Below are 17,197 nucleotides of genomic sequence, written 5' to 3' on the forward strand. Positions count from 1 at the left end.
TATGGAGGGCAAGTGGTTAATGTCTGGATTGCAAGGATTTATTTTCTGTTTTGTTTTGTTTGCAATCTTTTGAATAAAACTGACTACAAGTCAGAATTTAAAGAAAAGACCTGCCATTTGTACTGTCTTTTTCCCAGTGAGGGTGATCCCACTTGAGATAGCCTCCGTATGATGTACAGTAGGATTGTCTGCGGTCATTTTTATTTCTATGTCACTTTGTTGCTTATCTTCATGTGATACTTGGCACAGAAACCACCGTGACATGTGTTCCTGGAGGGGCCTTGGGGCCAACCTACTTCCCACCGACTATGGACCCAGGACTAAGGAGACGCCACTCTTCAGGTTACAAGGAACCTTTTCCCCAAGTGGTTTATATCACTTCCCTGGCTGGCTGTTAATTATACCAGCTACCCTTTCCATGCAATTTGAGCTGGAAGGACTGTTTCTGGGACCCCCTTGGTATACTGTGCATAGTGGAACTATGTGCAGGGAGTGAATTACAGCATATCTGGGGTTAAGAAACTTTATTTTCTGTTACAGGTTTCCTGGCATCAACTATTGTTTGCTGTAATTAGGTGTAGGTGCAGGGGCGGACTGACCATTTGGAAACTCGGGCACTGCCCGAGGGCCCGGGGTCAGTAGGGGCCCCATGAGATGCCCCTGGTACCTTTTTCATAGGCTTTATTGAGTTTGGGCAAGGACACAGGGGCCCCATGATCCCCTATTGCCCGGGGGCCCCATGAGTTGTCAGTCCGCCCCTGTGTAGGTAATAAACTCTTACTTTGTTTAAACCCCTCCAGAGTCCAGACTGATAGGTGCCAGGAAGGAACCCATTGTTTTATTATGTTTGAGTGTTTGTTAATGTAATGTAATTTTCTCCTGGTACTTATATTGTGAAACATACCTGTCTAGGGGAAGGTTTTTGTGTATAAATGCTGTGTGGTTTGTTAATAAAAGGCAGTCCTTGTTTTATTTCATCATTGGTTCTGCATGATACTTGGGGTAAATTTGCTATATTCTGGATCCAGAATGGAGGAAGCTGTATTTTGACGGAGATACCCAGTCGCTGTGTCAGGCAGTCTGTCACAACACTGATGTAGGATTTGGAGATGTGCACATAGGCTTTGCTTCCAAAATTTTTTAAATGGTTCAAATTCTGGGCTTTTCCATTCCATAGTTCATATGGAGTTTTCTCCTTGATTTTCCTGGTAGTCGATTTTGGAGATAGCATGCGGTCCTCCACCCAGTATGTGGTTGTATAGTCAGTTCAATTGTCTGTGTGCAATACACTCGGCATTTTGCCAAATTTTGCCAAATTTGTTGCTTACTTGAGCCAAATACTGTTCAAGCTTCTCTGGTACTTTTGTTGTGTAACAGATAGTGTAGTATACCTGGAGTAATCATCTATAAAAGTGAGAAAATACCTCTTTTTTCCTGAAGTAAATTTTTCCACAAGGCTACTTTCACATTGATTTGCATCAAAACTGCTTGAAAAACGCCTATGTGTTAATGGAGCATTTTTGGAGTGTTGCATTGTAATTAGCATACGTTTTAATATGTCTTATACGCAGTTTTGAAGCATTAGCATTAGAATAAACTCCCTCCCTTTCACTTCGCTTCCTCTTCACTTCCTTATTTTGTGGAGGGAAAACACTGAGTTTTCAGCACTGATGTTGATTTTTGTGCTGCTATATTGGGAATGTCTTCTCAAGCGGAGGCAGCAATGTAGATATTGGATTCATTCCATATTGAGCTCATACTCCTTAAGAGGGCAATTCAGTCTTCTATACCAAGACTTGAGAGTTCACCCAGAAAAGTTTTGGAATTATACTCGGACGAACATTGATACATAAATTGGAAATCTTGTTTTTTCTTGTGTGGTCTGTCACTGGTTTTGGTAAAATGAGCATACTCTTTGGCTATATGCGATGGATTATGATTAGCATAGTGGTAGGAGGGATTAGGGTTAGCATAGTACCTAGGATCAGGAGCATAGTATTTGGGATTAGGGTTATCATAGTACCTACAATTAGGAGCATAGTACTTGGGGTTAGGGTTAGGAATTAGGGTTAGCATAGTACTTGGGATTAGGGTTAGGAATTAGGGTTAGCATAGTACTTGGGATTAGGGTTAGGAATTACGGTTAGCATAGTACTTGGGATTAGGATTTAGGATTAACATAGTACTTGGGAGTAGGGTTAGCATAGTATTTTGGATTAGGGATTAGGGTTAGCATAGTACTTGGGATTAGGGTTGGCATAGTACTTTGGATTAGGTGTAGAGATTAGGGTTGTCATAGTACCTAGGATTAGGATTTAGGTTTAGCATAGTAATAGAGATTACGGTTAGCATAGTACTTGGGATTAGGGACAGCATAGTACTTGAGATTAGGGTTAGCATAGTACTTGGGATAGGGTTGGCATAGCACTTTGGATTAGGATTAGCATAGTATTAGGGATTAGGATTATCATAGTACTTGGGATTAGGGTTGGTATAGTACTTGGGGTTAGTGATTAGGGTTAGCAAAGTACTTGGGATTAGGGTTAGTTTAGTACTTTGGATTAGGTGTAGAGATTAGGGTCATAGTACCTAGGATTAGGATTTAGGTTTAGCATAGTAATAGAGATTACAGTTAGCATAGTACTTGGGATTAGGGATAGCATAATACTTGAGATTAGGGTTAACATAGTATTTGGGATAGGGTTGGCATAGTATTTGGGATTAGAATTAGCATAGCACTTTGTATTAGGGTTAGCATAGTATTAGAGATTAGGGTTAGCAAAGTACTTGGGATTAGGTGTAGGGATTAGGGTTTATCATAGTACCTAGGATTATTAGTTAGGGTTAGCATAGTAATAGGGATTAAGGTTAGCATTGTACTAGGTATTAGGGTTAGCAGAGTACTTGGGGTTAGGGTTAGCATAGTTATAGGGATTAGTGTTATCATAGTACTTGGGATTAGGATTAGCATAGTATTTTGGATTAGGGATAGCATAGTACTTGAGATTAGGGTTAGCATAGTACTTGGGATAGGGTTGGCATAGTACTTGGGATTAGGTTAGCATAGTAATAGGAATTAGGGTTAGTATAGTACTTGGGATTAGGTGCTTGGATTAGGGTTATTATAGCACCTAGAATTAAGATTTAGGGTTAGCATAGTAATAGGGATTATCATTAGCATAGTACTTTGGATTAGGTTTAGGGATTAGGATTAGCATAGTACCTAGGATTAGGATAGTACTTGGGATTAGGGTTAGCATAGTTCTAGGGTTATGGATTAGGGGGATTATGTTTACTATTAGGCCCAGTGTTAGTCTTGTTATCATTGGCATATGGATGCAGGGTTCTAGGGTTATGGTTATGCAGTGAGTACAATTGATTATTTTTTTCTTTTGTAGATTTGATTTTCTGCTCCAGCTTCTTACGCCTTCGTTGATAAGACAGGATACAAATTACAGGGATGCAATACCTCCATGTGAACGTTTGGTGATCACTCTCTGGTACATTTACAATTGAGGCTGAAAAGACTAGCACTAGTGGTTGTAAATCAACGATACCCATTGAATGAACTACTCAATTTTCAATGTACAAATGAAAACACCAAAGTGCAATAGTAAATTTTAATGCTTAAAATTTAAACATGCAAATATTTCTTTGTACCAAAAGTAACAAAAACATGTTTACAATTGTCTTATGTCAGACAATACAAAATGACGTGCAAAATTCACTTTGCTCTTCCAAATTATTATATTTTTCAATTGCACTGAAAGTAACTGTAAACAAACTATGCCATTGGCAACGCCCCCATGGCCAATATTTCTGAACAGGAGTCTCCAAACTTTCTAAACAAGGAGCCAGCATAGGGCTGCATCTCGCCCCCTGGGGCTCTGAAAATTTGTAGAGTTAGGAACTACAGAATACTGGGGTGCCGTGACGAGGCTCTGTATCTTAAGCATGTATTTACAAATGTGTGCTAACTAAACCCCTGTTTTTAATGCATACTGTTAGACAGGCTAGTTCGGTTTGTTTGCAGGCTGGTTGGCAAACTGAGCTGGGAATTTTTCTCTTTTGTTGTTTGACATGTGTCACCTTTCCATGTGTTCCTTGCTGTGAAGGTCAGTTATAGACTGGGGCAGTGGCCATTTTTTTGTACTGTTGAATTGTTGGTTGAGGGGGCACACTGGACACCTTGACTGCCATTGTGCTACATGCTGGGTGTCCAGTGCACTCCTGTACCTTTAAGGAGGGGTGGGCTCCCTCAGGTCCACCTGGCCTTGGCCTATCCATTAAATACATGTACCTCTACTATGGGGGCTCTCAAACTTTGCAGAGTTAGGAACTACAGAATATCGGGGTGCCGTGATGGAGCTCTGTAGCTTACCCATGTATTTGCAAATGTGTGCTAACTAAACCCCTGTTTTTAACACATACTGTTAGACGGGTTAATTCAGTTTGTTTGCAGGCTGGTTGGCAAGCTGAGCTGAGAATATTTCTCTTTTATTGTTTGACATGAGTCGCCCTTCCATGTGCTCTTTGCTGTGAAGGCCAGCTATACACTGGGGCAGTGGCCATTTTTTGTAAAATTTGGAGATCACTGTTTTACAACATAAGAAATAAACCTTCAAGTATTATGAAAAAGAACATACTATAGAGTAATAACTCACCACTACTGTTACAAGTATACAAAATATGTCAGAATGTCATGGTTGCCAACTGTCAGTAAATTAACAGATGTAATTCAGTAATGTTTGAATATGTTAGTGAATGTCCATATGAAATGCAGTCTGCATGTCTGTAGTGCTCAGATGCAACAATCCTGAAATTTAGAACTGGCAGTTGGCAACCCTGCATGTGCAATCTAGAAATGATCATCTCCTGATCTTAGAAAGTAAACATTCCAAAACCTAATACCTCACAGCTCCCGAGGTTAGAACATAAACATCCAGGTATTCATACACATGTAAGTCTGAAGTTATTAACAAGAAGACTTCACAGCTCACGGTATCATAGAGGAGCATCAGAACTGGTCAAACCAGATTATGATGGTTCTGCTCAAGTAGGAGAAGGATGGTGCCTATACATAGGAGTATCAAATGTTCCTCCCTGAACATGTGTATGGTTAAGGTCGTATGCTGTGTAATTTGGAGGAACATTACAAGCAAGTGCTGGGCCATAGCTTGACCCAGCAGCAGGGTAAGACATATTTCAAATCTGAAATGAGTTGCCTTGTGACATACATTGTCAAAGGTTAGGGTCATTGCAAGATCGATTCTGTGTGTTTTGTGAAGAATTATTTACTTCATTGACTGATTGGGCTTGTGACCTTTTTTGGATGGATATGACAACACGCCTGACCTCCACCCACATTTCACATATGAGATTAGGATCCACATGATCCATTTGTGGTATCAGACATTTTGCAAACAAACATTTTTTTTTAGATTTTTTTTCTTTGAGTTGTTGACTGTGGGGCTAAAGTTTCCTCAGGATCCTCATCTTCAAAAACTAGTTGTGAATCTGCAGGATTTGGGGAATCTTCAGGAAATTCAGTATCATTCAGTTCTTCATCACTTTCTGGGTCCAGATTACTGTCCTTACTTCAACAATAAACAAAGGAAAGGAAACACTGAAAAACTTGTATTCTTTGGGATCTATATATGTAGTGTTACCTTAGTTATACTTACCCTCTCATTTCCAGGATGAGCTTCAGAAAAAAAGTGTTCTTGATAATGACAGTAAATTCTCTTAGCGGATTTTCCGCTTGAACCACTTCTGACATTGTTCTGCTTTTTTAATTCCCTTCTAAAATTGTCCTGCATTGTTTTCCATGTTATTTTCATAGCTTTCACTGTAATGATAAAATTGGAAAATTTTATTTTTATAGATATCTGGCTACAGGAAACAGCTACACGTCTCTTCATTATGAATTTCAACAAGGAATATCTACAATCAGTGACATAGTTAAGAAAACCTGCGATGCTATATGGAAGGAATTAAAGAAACTTGTCATGTCTATTCCAACAAAACGCCAATGGGAAGAAATTTTGCTGTTATTCTGGAAGAAAACCAACTTTCCAAACTGCCTGGGAGCAATTTATGGCAAACATATTAGATTAGTTAAACCCCATGACAGTTGAAGCCATTATTTTAACTATAAGAATTTTTTTTCTATAGTGTTGATGGCTGTTGTAGATTCAGACTAAAAAGTCTTCCAGCATTCTAAATTTGGAAAGCATCTAGCTCAGAATCAACTTGATTTCCCTGACAACGTACCCTTACCTGGTACAAATAGTCCTGAAATGCCATTTATATTTGTTGCCGATGAGGCTTTTGCTATTGAGGAACATCTAATGAAGCCATACTCCCATTGGAATCTCAATCCCCAAAAGAAAATATTTAGTTATCGTCTCTGTCGGGCACGAAGACTGGTGGAATGTGCATTTGGCATCCAATTAATTTAAAGGTTGAGAATGCTTGTAAGGTTGTGAAGGTAGCATTGTCCTTCATAATTTGGTCAGAGACAGAGATGGAGTAAATTTTGAGGACACATTATCCCATGACTTAGCACCTGTCGATTGGCCTCATGTCCGTGGTCCAAGAGTGCGTTTTACAAAAAGGGATTATTTGGCTGATTATTTTTTGAGCCCTGCTGGTAAAGTGAGTTGGTAAAAAGATATGATTTAAATTTGCCTATTTTTGTATGCATTCTGTGTAGTTAAAAGCATGTGTGAACTAACAGTTCAGAATTTTGCTTGTAATGCAATATATTTGCTAACATTTGTGTAATAAAAACACCCATATCTCAGATTTGCCTCTGTCTTTTTGGTATATGAAAATTAATGAATGCACAATTTTTCACATCCTAATCCTCTATCTCTGGACTAAACTAATCCCAATCCCCTATCCCTAATGCCTGCACTATGCTAATCCTAATCCCAATCCTCTATCTCTGGACTAAACTAATTCCAATCCTCTATCCCTGAACTATGAAAATCCTAATCCCAATCTTCTATCTCTGGACTAAAATAATCCCAATCCCCTATCCCTGCATTTTTCTCATCCTAATTCTAATCCTCTATCTCTGGACTAAGATAATCCCAATCCCTAATCTCTGCACTATGCTAATCCTAATCCCAATCCTCTATCTCTGGACTAAAATAATCCCAATCCCCTATCCCTAATCCCTGCACTGCGCTAATCCTAATCCTCTAACTCTGGACTAAGATAATTCCAGTCCTCTATTCCTGCACTATGCCAATCCTAATCCCAATCATCCATCACTGGACTAAAATAATCCCAATCCCCTATCCCTGCATTTTTGTTTCACCCTAATCCCAATCCTCTATCTCTGGACTAAAATAACCTAAATCCCCTATCCCTGCATTTTTATCCTCCCAATCCTCTATCTCTGTATAAAGGCAATCTCATTCCCCTATCCCTAATCTCTGCACAATGCTAATCCTAACCCCATTCCCCTATACCTGGACTAATCCCAACACTCTATCCCTGCACAATGCCAATCCTAATCCCAGTACCTCTCCCTACACTGTTCCCTCACCCTAGCACTTACTTCTTTCCTCTTGTTCACGTCGGTGAAGCTGATTCCCGTCCGGGATGTGCTGGCTTGCTATTTCCTGCCAGGCTTTGATTTTCTTGGGTCTGTTGGCATAGTTGCAGTTGGTGGTATCCCACAATGCTGGGCACATGCGAATAGATTGAATAAATTCTTCTGGCTCCAAAGTTCTTGGGATGTCTCTGTCCTTCAGCTCTGCCCTGTCTCTCAGCCTCATTTCTTTGCTGTCTTTCTCCATCCATTCTGCCCTGTCTTTCTCCCTCCATGCTGCACTTATTCTTCTCCTTCTCAACAGGATATCCTGATATTCCAGCATGCAACACTACATGCTGGGCATGTTACTGTTTAAAGACCTTCCCACAGGCGCAATGCGTTTTTGCAGCAGTTTTTTAAGCTTTTATGAAGCATTCATTTCATTGGGAAGAGGTGTTTTGGAGGTGTTTTTTTTAACTCACCAAACATGCCCAGAAGATGCTGCAAGCAGGAGTTTTCATACCGCACCGCAAGCACACCTCAGTGTGAAAACATAATTAGATATAAAGTCACATACATAGGGAAGCATTTTTATTGAGATTTTCAGGCGCTTTTTTAAACGCAAGAACGCTTCAAAAACTCCTCAGTGTGAAAATAGCCTTAGGCTGCAAAGATCTTAATGAATTAGGTCCAGAGGCTTTTAGCTCTGCTGTTACTCTGTTTTGAAAAGGCTTTTTTTGTCATTTTCATTTTTTTCAGCTGGTGCATTTCATTGTTTGATCGCATGGACTCATTTTTATTTCACTTGCATAGTCATTCTCAGTTAATTTCTTTATTATATCAGGACTTCTGTGCCCAAGTCATCAGTGCTATGAGTGAATGCAGTTAGAATGTTTTTCTTCCTTGGCAGTATTACCAACTCATTGCAGTTCAGCTGATACAGTTGTTCTGTAATTTTAGCCTTTACAATTAAGATATCCCCTTTTGTGATGGCACAGCTGTCATCATGGAAAGTCGCTATGTTGCTTTGTTTTGTGAGCTTCTTCACTGACAAAAGATTAGTTTCCATAGCAGGGACATACAGAACATTTTTCACAGGTATCATTCTGGTAATACTCTGGGAAATAGGACAGTAAAGAAAAGTGACTCCTATGCCTTCTGATTCCATTATTTGCCCATTAGCTGTGGTGATTTTTTTCTGTTTTATTCTGGTCAAGGTGAAAAAAGACATTTCTGTTATTTGTCATGTGACTCACTGCTCCTGAATCAACACACCATGCTTGCAAAGATGAGGTGCAACTTTTGGATTGAGAAACATTAATTATCTGAAGAAAAATTGGTTTCTTCCTTCACACTTTCGGCCTTTTGTAGTTTAGTTTGTTTTTGCATTCTAGCTTTCCAGATTCTGCATTCTGCTTTTAAATAGCCTTGTTTCTTGCACACAAAGCAATCAAGTGTTTCTTGTTGCATGCTACTGTTTTTATGCCTAATTTTCATCTTTTATTCCTGTTTTTCATCTTAAAGCAGAGTCTGCAACAGAAGCACCATCACTAATAATGCTTTCACTTTTATTCATCCATAAACTTGCCTTTAACATATTTTAATGTCAGTTCATTATCTGGATGTGCATCAAGTGCAAGCACTTTATAACTTTCTGATAAACCACTAAGTAATAGTGCAATGACACAAAAATCTTTTATTTCTTCTATACCTCTCAGGCATTCAGCCATTTACAGGGTGTGCTTTATGTAATCCTACATATCCTGGTTTGGTATAGCTTTCTAATCAAATACAGTTTATTGCTGAGATTAGCTTTCATGCACCTTTTGTAATACTTTCCACATTTCTTTAGCAGTTTCACACTTACATATATGATTTAATCATCTTCTATGCTAAGAGAGCTTGTACTACGTTTTCTGGCCATTCTCTATCCACTCATCTGAAGGGTGATCTGGCCTGATTTTGTTTATACATTTTCACGTACCTTCTCTTATTGGCAGCATTTTCATTGTGAATTTTCAAGACCAAGACTGATAGTTCTGGTTTGGCAGATTTGCAAATGAAAACTTTGTTGCAGCTGTGTTACTGGCCATTTTCCTCTATTCTGTTGCACTCTGAGCCCATAACCTGTTAGAGATTATGTATATAGCCATACAGAACAGACAGTCCACATGTGTATATCTGCTGTTTCTCTGCAAACAGGAAACATGAACTTTTATTCAGACAAAAGACATAGAGTTTTACCACAGAGATAAGCTACAAACTTATAAACACTGCCATCTACTGGTTGAAGAGTATATCTCTACTTAACACTGATGTACAGTAGTTGTTGCACAAAATAAAGGAACATTGTATTCCAAGAAAATTAACACTAGCTTCTGACTAACATGAAGAGAGCAGAACATAGAGCCTTTTATGTAAAAAGGAGATAAAATAATAATTCTTGAGATGCAAGGCTTCCAATAATAAATCCTTTAGTAGGTGAGAAAGCGCACAACTATGTAGCAGTGGAGGTCAACCTATGCCAAATCTAACTGGTAGTGGTTGTGTGAGAGGTGTAGGGTGCTTCTTGGGGTGTAAAATTATTGGCCATACCTTTGTGTGTTGATTTTAAAAAACTGCTTATTAGACATGGTAGTACACCAAAACATGTCCATGGGCATACTGTAGAATACTGTAATAAAAGTACCAATATCAAAGCATGGGAGTCTGGGCATTGGCAGAACTTGTATTTTATTTGTAAAATATCAGACCAATGCTTTTCAAGGGTAATGCTGTTTCAAATGCACTTTATGTATTGCCATGCAGTACCTCCTTAGACCTAGTCTGTCTAGACCAGGGTGTCAAACTGGCAGCCCTCCAGCTGTTGCAAAGCTACAAGTCCCATCGTGCCTCTGCCTTTTGGAGTTATGCTTGTAACTGTCAATCTTGCAATGCCTCATGGAACTTGTAGTTTGGCAACAGCTGGAGGGCCACCAGTTTGACACCCGTGGTTTAGACAGTATAGCCACCTGCTCGTTTGGCATCAGCCATGGGCATCATAACTCTTCATAAAGGCACAGAAGGTGAGTTCACTACATTTTTACTTCAGCTAATTGCAGTGCAGAGGATGTATTTTGAATTCTTTTGAAGCGTAAGAAGACAATGACTTTCCTGAGCCCTGTGAATAACTAATACTGACTGAGAAAATATAGAAGAAACAGCAAGGGTCGTGTTGATACTAAACCAACAAAAACATCCCCAGAATTCCTTTAGACATGCATCCCTGCATGCCATTGGGTGCTTCAGACTTTAGCTGTGCAATCTGCTGATCAGGTGCTTGATAACACTCTATTATTATTATTTCTAATATTATTATTATCATTATTATTATTATTGAGCAACTGATTACAATAGGATCTGCATTTTGAGCAATGGATTTGCATTTTGAGCATAGGGAAACAAGCAAAAAAATGCTCAAGTGAGAATGAGGGCTAAAATGTGCACAGTGGAAGGGTACAGTCATATACATTCATATGGACACGCATGTAAGCAGAGAACAAACTTGATGATAAGTATACTTTGCTATAAATTGTCCATTAAATCCACTAAAACGTATAGAAGTTATAGCCAGTATCTGATGTTAAATAAGATAGACTACTATTGCACGCAACATAAAGTAGCTGGTGTTTAAACAGAAGCAGGGATTGTTTTCTCAGAGAATAGTTGCAGGTTCTCCACCTTCTTAGTCACCCCTTGTTCCCACCCCCTACCCACCTCAAAGCACCATCCCTTGGTTCCTCACTCTACCCACCTCCCAGTACCTCCCTTTTTAGAGAATACAGAACCAAGTATCATTTTGAGGTACTAAGAAATTTGTATTGAATGTGTAAATGATAACAATAAAGCTGTGAATTAGATCCCCAGCAACCAGCAACAATATCTCCCCCCCCAGCAACAATAGACCTCGCAACAAAATACCCCCTACCCCCCCAGTGGCAAAACATCCCCCAGCAGCTAGCATAAATAGATCTGTCAACACACCCCAGCACCCTTTGCATTACATACATTCAGTACTGCGTTCCCCCGCATTCCCACTGAAAAAAAGCCCTGAACAGAAGTGCCTGCATATAACCTTGATTAGCAATACTGAGCAATATTGAGCTTTGAACTAAGCTACTTGTGAACCGAGGCAAATACATTTATAACCAAACTAAACTGTATGTAGGAAGCATGCAAAAGTTTGAGACGCATTTTATTGTTTACAAATAAAAGCTATAGTTTATGACTGCATGAAGGAAGCAAAAGGGAGTCCAGAAATTAAATAAATCATATACAAGGTCCAACGATTAACCATGTATATATGTACCAGAAGTTACATCTGCAGAATTAAAAAAATCCACATACCTAGAACTAAACGTTCCAGGCCAGCAGCTAAATACACATTTTAAATGCATACATGGGAACTCATAAATACATACTCATGAGAACAAAGATTTTGTAATTCTGTGCAGTCAGTTTTGTGATCCAATGTCAATATTCCCATTGCACACATTCCTGGAGTAGATTTAAGGAAATCACAGCAACAACCAGCTGGAGACTGATAACTTTTCAGATCATGTTTGCCAGCACACCATGGATCATCAAATAACATCCAAAACATTTTATTTGAAGTAATCACATCACAGCAGAAAAGTGCAACATCTCGGGGTTGTGCAGAACCCCTTTGTCATCACATGCCTGGCAAAGGGGGACTTTGAAACCTTGATACGTTACATTTTCCTGTTGTGATGTAATCACTTTGAATAAAAATGTTTGAACATTATTTGAAGAGCCACAGTGTGCTGGTAAATATGTACATTGAGTTATGTGATCCAGATATATCTGTTAGACAGCATGGTCACATCCTTGACCTTAGCTGAAGTGGAGCAAACCTTAGACAAGAACTCGGGGTCAATATATACTCCTGGCCTGCAACAGTGAAGAACACCAGAATCCTGATAAGTCTATATCTCTGCTCATCTTGCCCCCCTTATCAGCATGTCCCCTTTCAGCACATGTGTATGTGTTTCACCTCTCTTTGCTGCTCCTAAGACTCTTGGAACTGTAGGGAGGTGGGGGCAGTTGCGGAGACAGAGTGTGGGCCTGTAAAAAATGTAAATTTTTCGCCAGGTGGCCCAGAGACACATTGATCTATTTGATTAGCCAGAGTTTCCATGCGAAATCCAGAGAGTTCCCAGGTATGTTAGTCACATTATCAAACCTTTGCGGACTACCCTGCACTTAGTGAAATAAAATTGATATTATAAGCTGAGTGTGGTGACCAAAAATAGCCTGAACAGTGCCATAAACAATCTACCACAAATTATAGTGCTCTACTCCAAAAAAATCAGTTACTTATATAGTGATAATATGAAAACAATCAAACAAATCCATGTGAAGCAAGATAAAAACTCTGCATTTATATACTGTACAACAGATAAATGAAAGTCCATATTATGAAAGTTATTAAAGTAAGTCCACACAAGTGCTGTGATGAAAATCAATCCAAAGACAACAATATCAGTGTATTATCCTCCACCACATAGATGGTATCTTAGCGAATGATTTGATTTCAATTGCAGAGATCAATATATGCATGTGCATGTGTCGTGTGCCCCTACACAAAATCCACTGCGATCCACCATGTAGTTCCTTTTACTATAAACAGACACTGGTTGTGTCGCCGGGAGAACCACAGGAGCTTGAATAGTGTTATAGCATTTAAAATTGCTTTAATATATGTAGCACCCCCTAATTAGCCAGGGAAGACGAGCTAGAATTGTTTAGTTAGAGGCTGAATAGCAGTCTGGTAAGGTTCAGCCTGGGATGAGTCAGCCAAGTAACTTTAGGTCAGGGCTGAGGGCTGTGCAGGTCAGTTCCCTGATACCTCCTCCAGCTCTAGAAACTTGAGAAGTTTCTAGAAGGCAGTGGGTAGGAGTGAGGAGGGGCTGATCTGCATACTCAGGGGACTATGACCAATCCCCACATAGGATGCTTGGCATGGGGTCAGGGCAGCCCTTAAGTATGGGAGAATCTGATCAGGAATTGGTCAATGTAGGGTGGAAGGTGATGTGAGAAAGCAGGAGTGTGAAGCATGGGAAGGGGCCTACCTGCAGGCAGGACCTGGGAAGGTGGATCTCTCAGCCTCAACTGTCACCTGAGAGGACAGCCTGGGAAGCAAGGAAGGAGCCAGCCCAGCATAAGGCCTAAAAGCAGCCACCAACCCACAAGCTTACAGAAAAGGACTGAGTGAGTAATCCTGCACCCCCTGGGCCAGATATGGGAAAAGGGCAGTGTCAGCAAAGGTGAAATGTGCCCAGGAGCATAATTATGAGCAAATGGAGAATTCCTGTTAGCCAGTGTCAGGAATACTGAAATGTGCCCATGTGCATAATTATGAGCAGTCGGAGAATTCTTATTAGCCGAACCCATTCTTGTGCTCATACATATGCGCACGCTCTCTACTGGATTGGTGCCTACTGGGCTATTTAAATACTTCTGCTGCACTAGGACTTTGTTTTATGGTCTACAACGTTCTGCTACTTGCTACTTGTTCCTGTGCTTGATCTCATGTTGCCATCCTGAACCATCTGACCACGCTTGAAGTGTGCCTGAACCAACCCCTGGCTTGCTCTTTGACCATGCCTGTACTTGATCCTTCTGTTCATTTGCTTATCGTTGCCAACTCCAGCTCTGACTACTCTTCTTCCACTACTCTGTTTCTGACATGCCTGCTACTTTCATACCTGGCTTGCCTGACCTTGCTCTGTGTCCAGCCTGTAGTGGCCATCCTTACTCCTGCAGACTGCCAAGCATCTGCTATCCATGACCTGTCAGCTTGCCAAGTACCTGCTGCTTGTGATCTACCAGCCTGCCAAGTGCCTGCTACCTGTGACTTGCCAGCCTGCCAATTGCCTGCTACCTGTGACCTGCCATCCTACCAAGTGCCTGCTGCCTGTCACCTGCCAGCTTATCTATTGCCTGCTGACTGTCTACCAGCCTGGTGTGCCTGATGCCCTGCATCACAATTCAGCCTGCATCCAAGTGCACACAGACTTCTCACCCACAGCCGTCATCACCAGAATTGCCAGGCACTCGTGCCACTCCAAGCTGTGTACATGACAAGCAGTCAGGCAGCAAACTCAACTAGCTCCTCATCTGAGGCTGCTTTACTAAAGGGGCAGCTTCTGGATTCCCTTGCTCAGGGATTCCCTCAGACAGCTAGATAAAGAGGAGGATTCATCTGGGGTCACCAGAAGGGCTGGAGAGCTCTTCAAAGGAGAGATTTTCATTCTCTTATCCACATCTGTACAGTTGTGTTCAAAATAATAGCAGTGTGTTGAAAAAAGTGAATAAAGCTCAAAATCCTTCTAATAGCTTTTATTTCCATACACACAAACGCATTGGGAACACTGCACATTCTATTCCAAATCAAAACATGAAGACAAATATATCAAATTTGTGTTATTCACTTTTCTTCAATTTTTTTAGAGGAACATTAGACTGTTCACAAAAATAGCAGTGTTTGTATTCTTCTTTACAAACTCAAACATTCACTTTATAAACTGAAAAATGTTTGAAGATTTTGCTTTCCTTTGAATCACTTAATTAATATTTAGTTGTATAACCACTGTTTCTGAGAACTGCTGTACATCTGTGTTGCATGGAGTCAACCAACTTCTGGCACCTGTGAACAGGTATTCCAGCCCAGGATGATTGGACTACATTCCACAATTCTTCTCTATTTCTTGGTTTTGCCTCAGAAACTGCATTTGTGATGTCACCCCACAAGTTTTCTATTGGATTAAGATCCGAGGATTGGGCTGGCCACTCCATAACGTCAATCTCGTTGGTCTGGAACCAAGATGTTGCACGTTTACTGGTGTGTTTGGGGTCATTGTCTTGTTGGAACCCCCATTTCAAGGGCATTTCCTCTTCAGCATAAGGCAGCATGACCTCTACAAGTATTCTGATGTATTCAAACTGATCCATGATCCCTGGTATGCAATAAATAGGCCCAACACCATAGTATGAGAAACATCCCAATATCATGATGCTTGCGCAACCATGCTTCACTGTCTTCACAGTGTACTGTGACTTGAATTCAGTGTTTGGGGGTCGTCTGACAAACTGTCTCCGGCCACTAGACCCAAAAAGAACAATCTTACTTTCATCAGTCCACAAAATGTTGAGCCATTTCTCTTTAGGCCAGTCAATGTGCTCTTTGGCAAATTGTAACCTCTTCAGCACGTCTTTTTTCCAACAGTGGGACTTTGCGGAGGCTTCTTGCAGATAGCTTGGCTTCACATAGGCGTCTTCTAATTGTAACAGTACTCACAGGGAACTTTAGACCTTCTTTGATCTTCCTGGAGCTGATTGTTAGCTGAGTCCTTGCCATTTTGGCTATTCTTCTATCCATTCAAATGGTAGTTTTTCGCTTTCTTCCACGTCTTTCAGGTTTTGGTTGCCATTTTAAAGCATTTGCGATCATTTTAGCTGAGCAGCCTATCATTTTCTGCACTTCTTTATATGTTTTCCCTTCTCCAATCAACTTTTTAATCAAGGTACGCTGTTCTTCTGAACAATGTCTGGAACGACTCATTTTCCTCAGAATTTCAGAGAGAAATGCACTGTAACCAGCATGTACAACATTTGCTGCCTTCCTTCCTTAAATAAGGGCAATAATTGCCACCTGTTTTTCAAAGAATGAATGACCTCACTAATAGAACTCCACACTGCTATTATTTTGAACATGCCCCTTTCAATTAGTGATTCAATTACACAGAATCAGCAGCATGCATGTCATGACTGTTGGGTCTGTTGGATTTCTATTACTTTACTACACCTGCTAGTAAATTATTTGCCATGTAGAAATATGATTTCTACCAAAAACAGTGATTGATCAGGTTAGTGATGTCTGACTGCTATTATTTTGAACACAACTGTACATAGTTGCTAAGGAGTTTGTCCTCATGTTTCTACAGTTCCTTGGGCATCTCATACACCCCTCAACTCCATCCAAGTGCAATATCCCTTAATAAAACTACAAAAAAACAATCTCAAGGACTGTTTACTGTCTCCAATGTTCAAATATGGTAGGAAATGTGTGTTGCTTGGCTGTGCAGGACTATAGGGGAACCCCAAAACTCAGTTACTACTAATGGGATAGTGCTACATATAAAAAAGGCAGGTGCTTACAAAATTCAAGAAAATTCCAGCATAAAACCAACAAGCCAAAGATGTGTGCAAAGCATACAATGTACGTCACCAGCTAAGCTCCTCCCAACATGTTTTGGCAACCAATGAGCATCGTCAGGGGTGTTCCGTTTGTTTATCCGTTGTATATAAATGCAGAGTTTTTATCTTGCTTCACATGGATTGGTTTTATGATTGATTTCATATTGTCACTATATAAGTACTTGATTTTTTTGAGTAGCACACCATCATTTGTGGTAGGATGTTTCTCACATTACCAGAACTGGAGTAGAATATTAAAAGTATTAAAAATAAGAAGTAGAACAGAGGAGAGTATAAAACCTGATGAAATATTGAAGCAGCAGCATATAAAGTCCATGAAAAGAGTAAGGGTAGAGTCTGAAAGATGCAATAAATGATTATTTCCATTTAAAA

At 40.1% G+C, this 17,197-nt stretch overlaps 1 pseudogene; it reads left to right on the forward strand.

The window, feature by feature from the left end:
- The first annotated feature begins 1,670 nt into the window (after positions 1 to 1,670).
- On the forward strand, positions 1,671 to 6,461 carry LOC149455044 (uncharacterized; annotated as a pseudogene).
- Positions 6,462 to 17,197: the final 10,736 nt, after the last annotated feature.

The sequence above is a fragment of the Staurois parvus genome, unplaced genomic scaffold, assembly GCF_062004578.1.
Source record: "Staurois parvus isolate SC_StPar_1 unplaced genomic scaffold, SC_StPar_1.0 ptg000409l, whole genome shotgun sequence".
Classification (NCBI taxonomy): Eukaryota; Metazoa; Chordata; class Amphibia; order Anura; family Ranidae; genus Staurois; species Staurois parvus.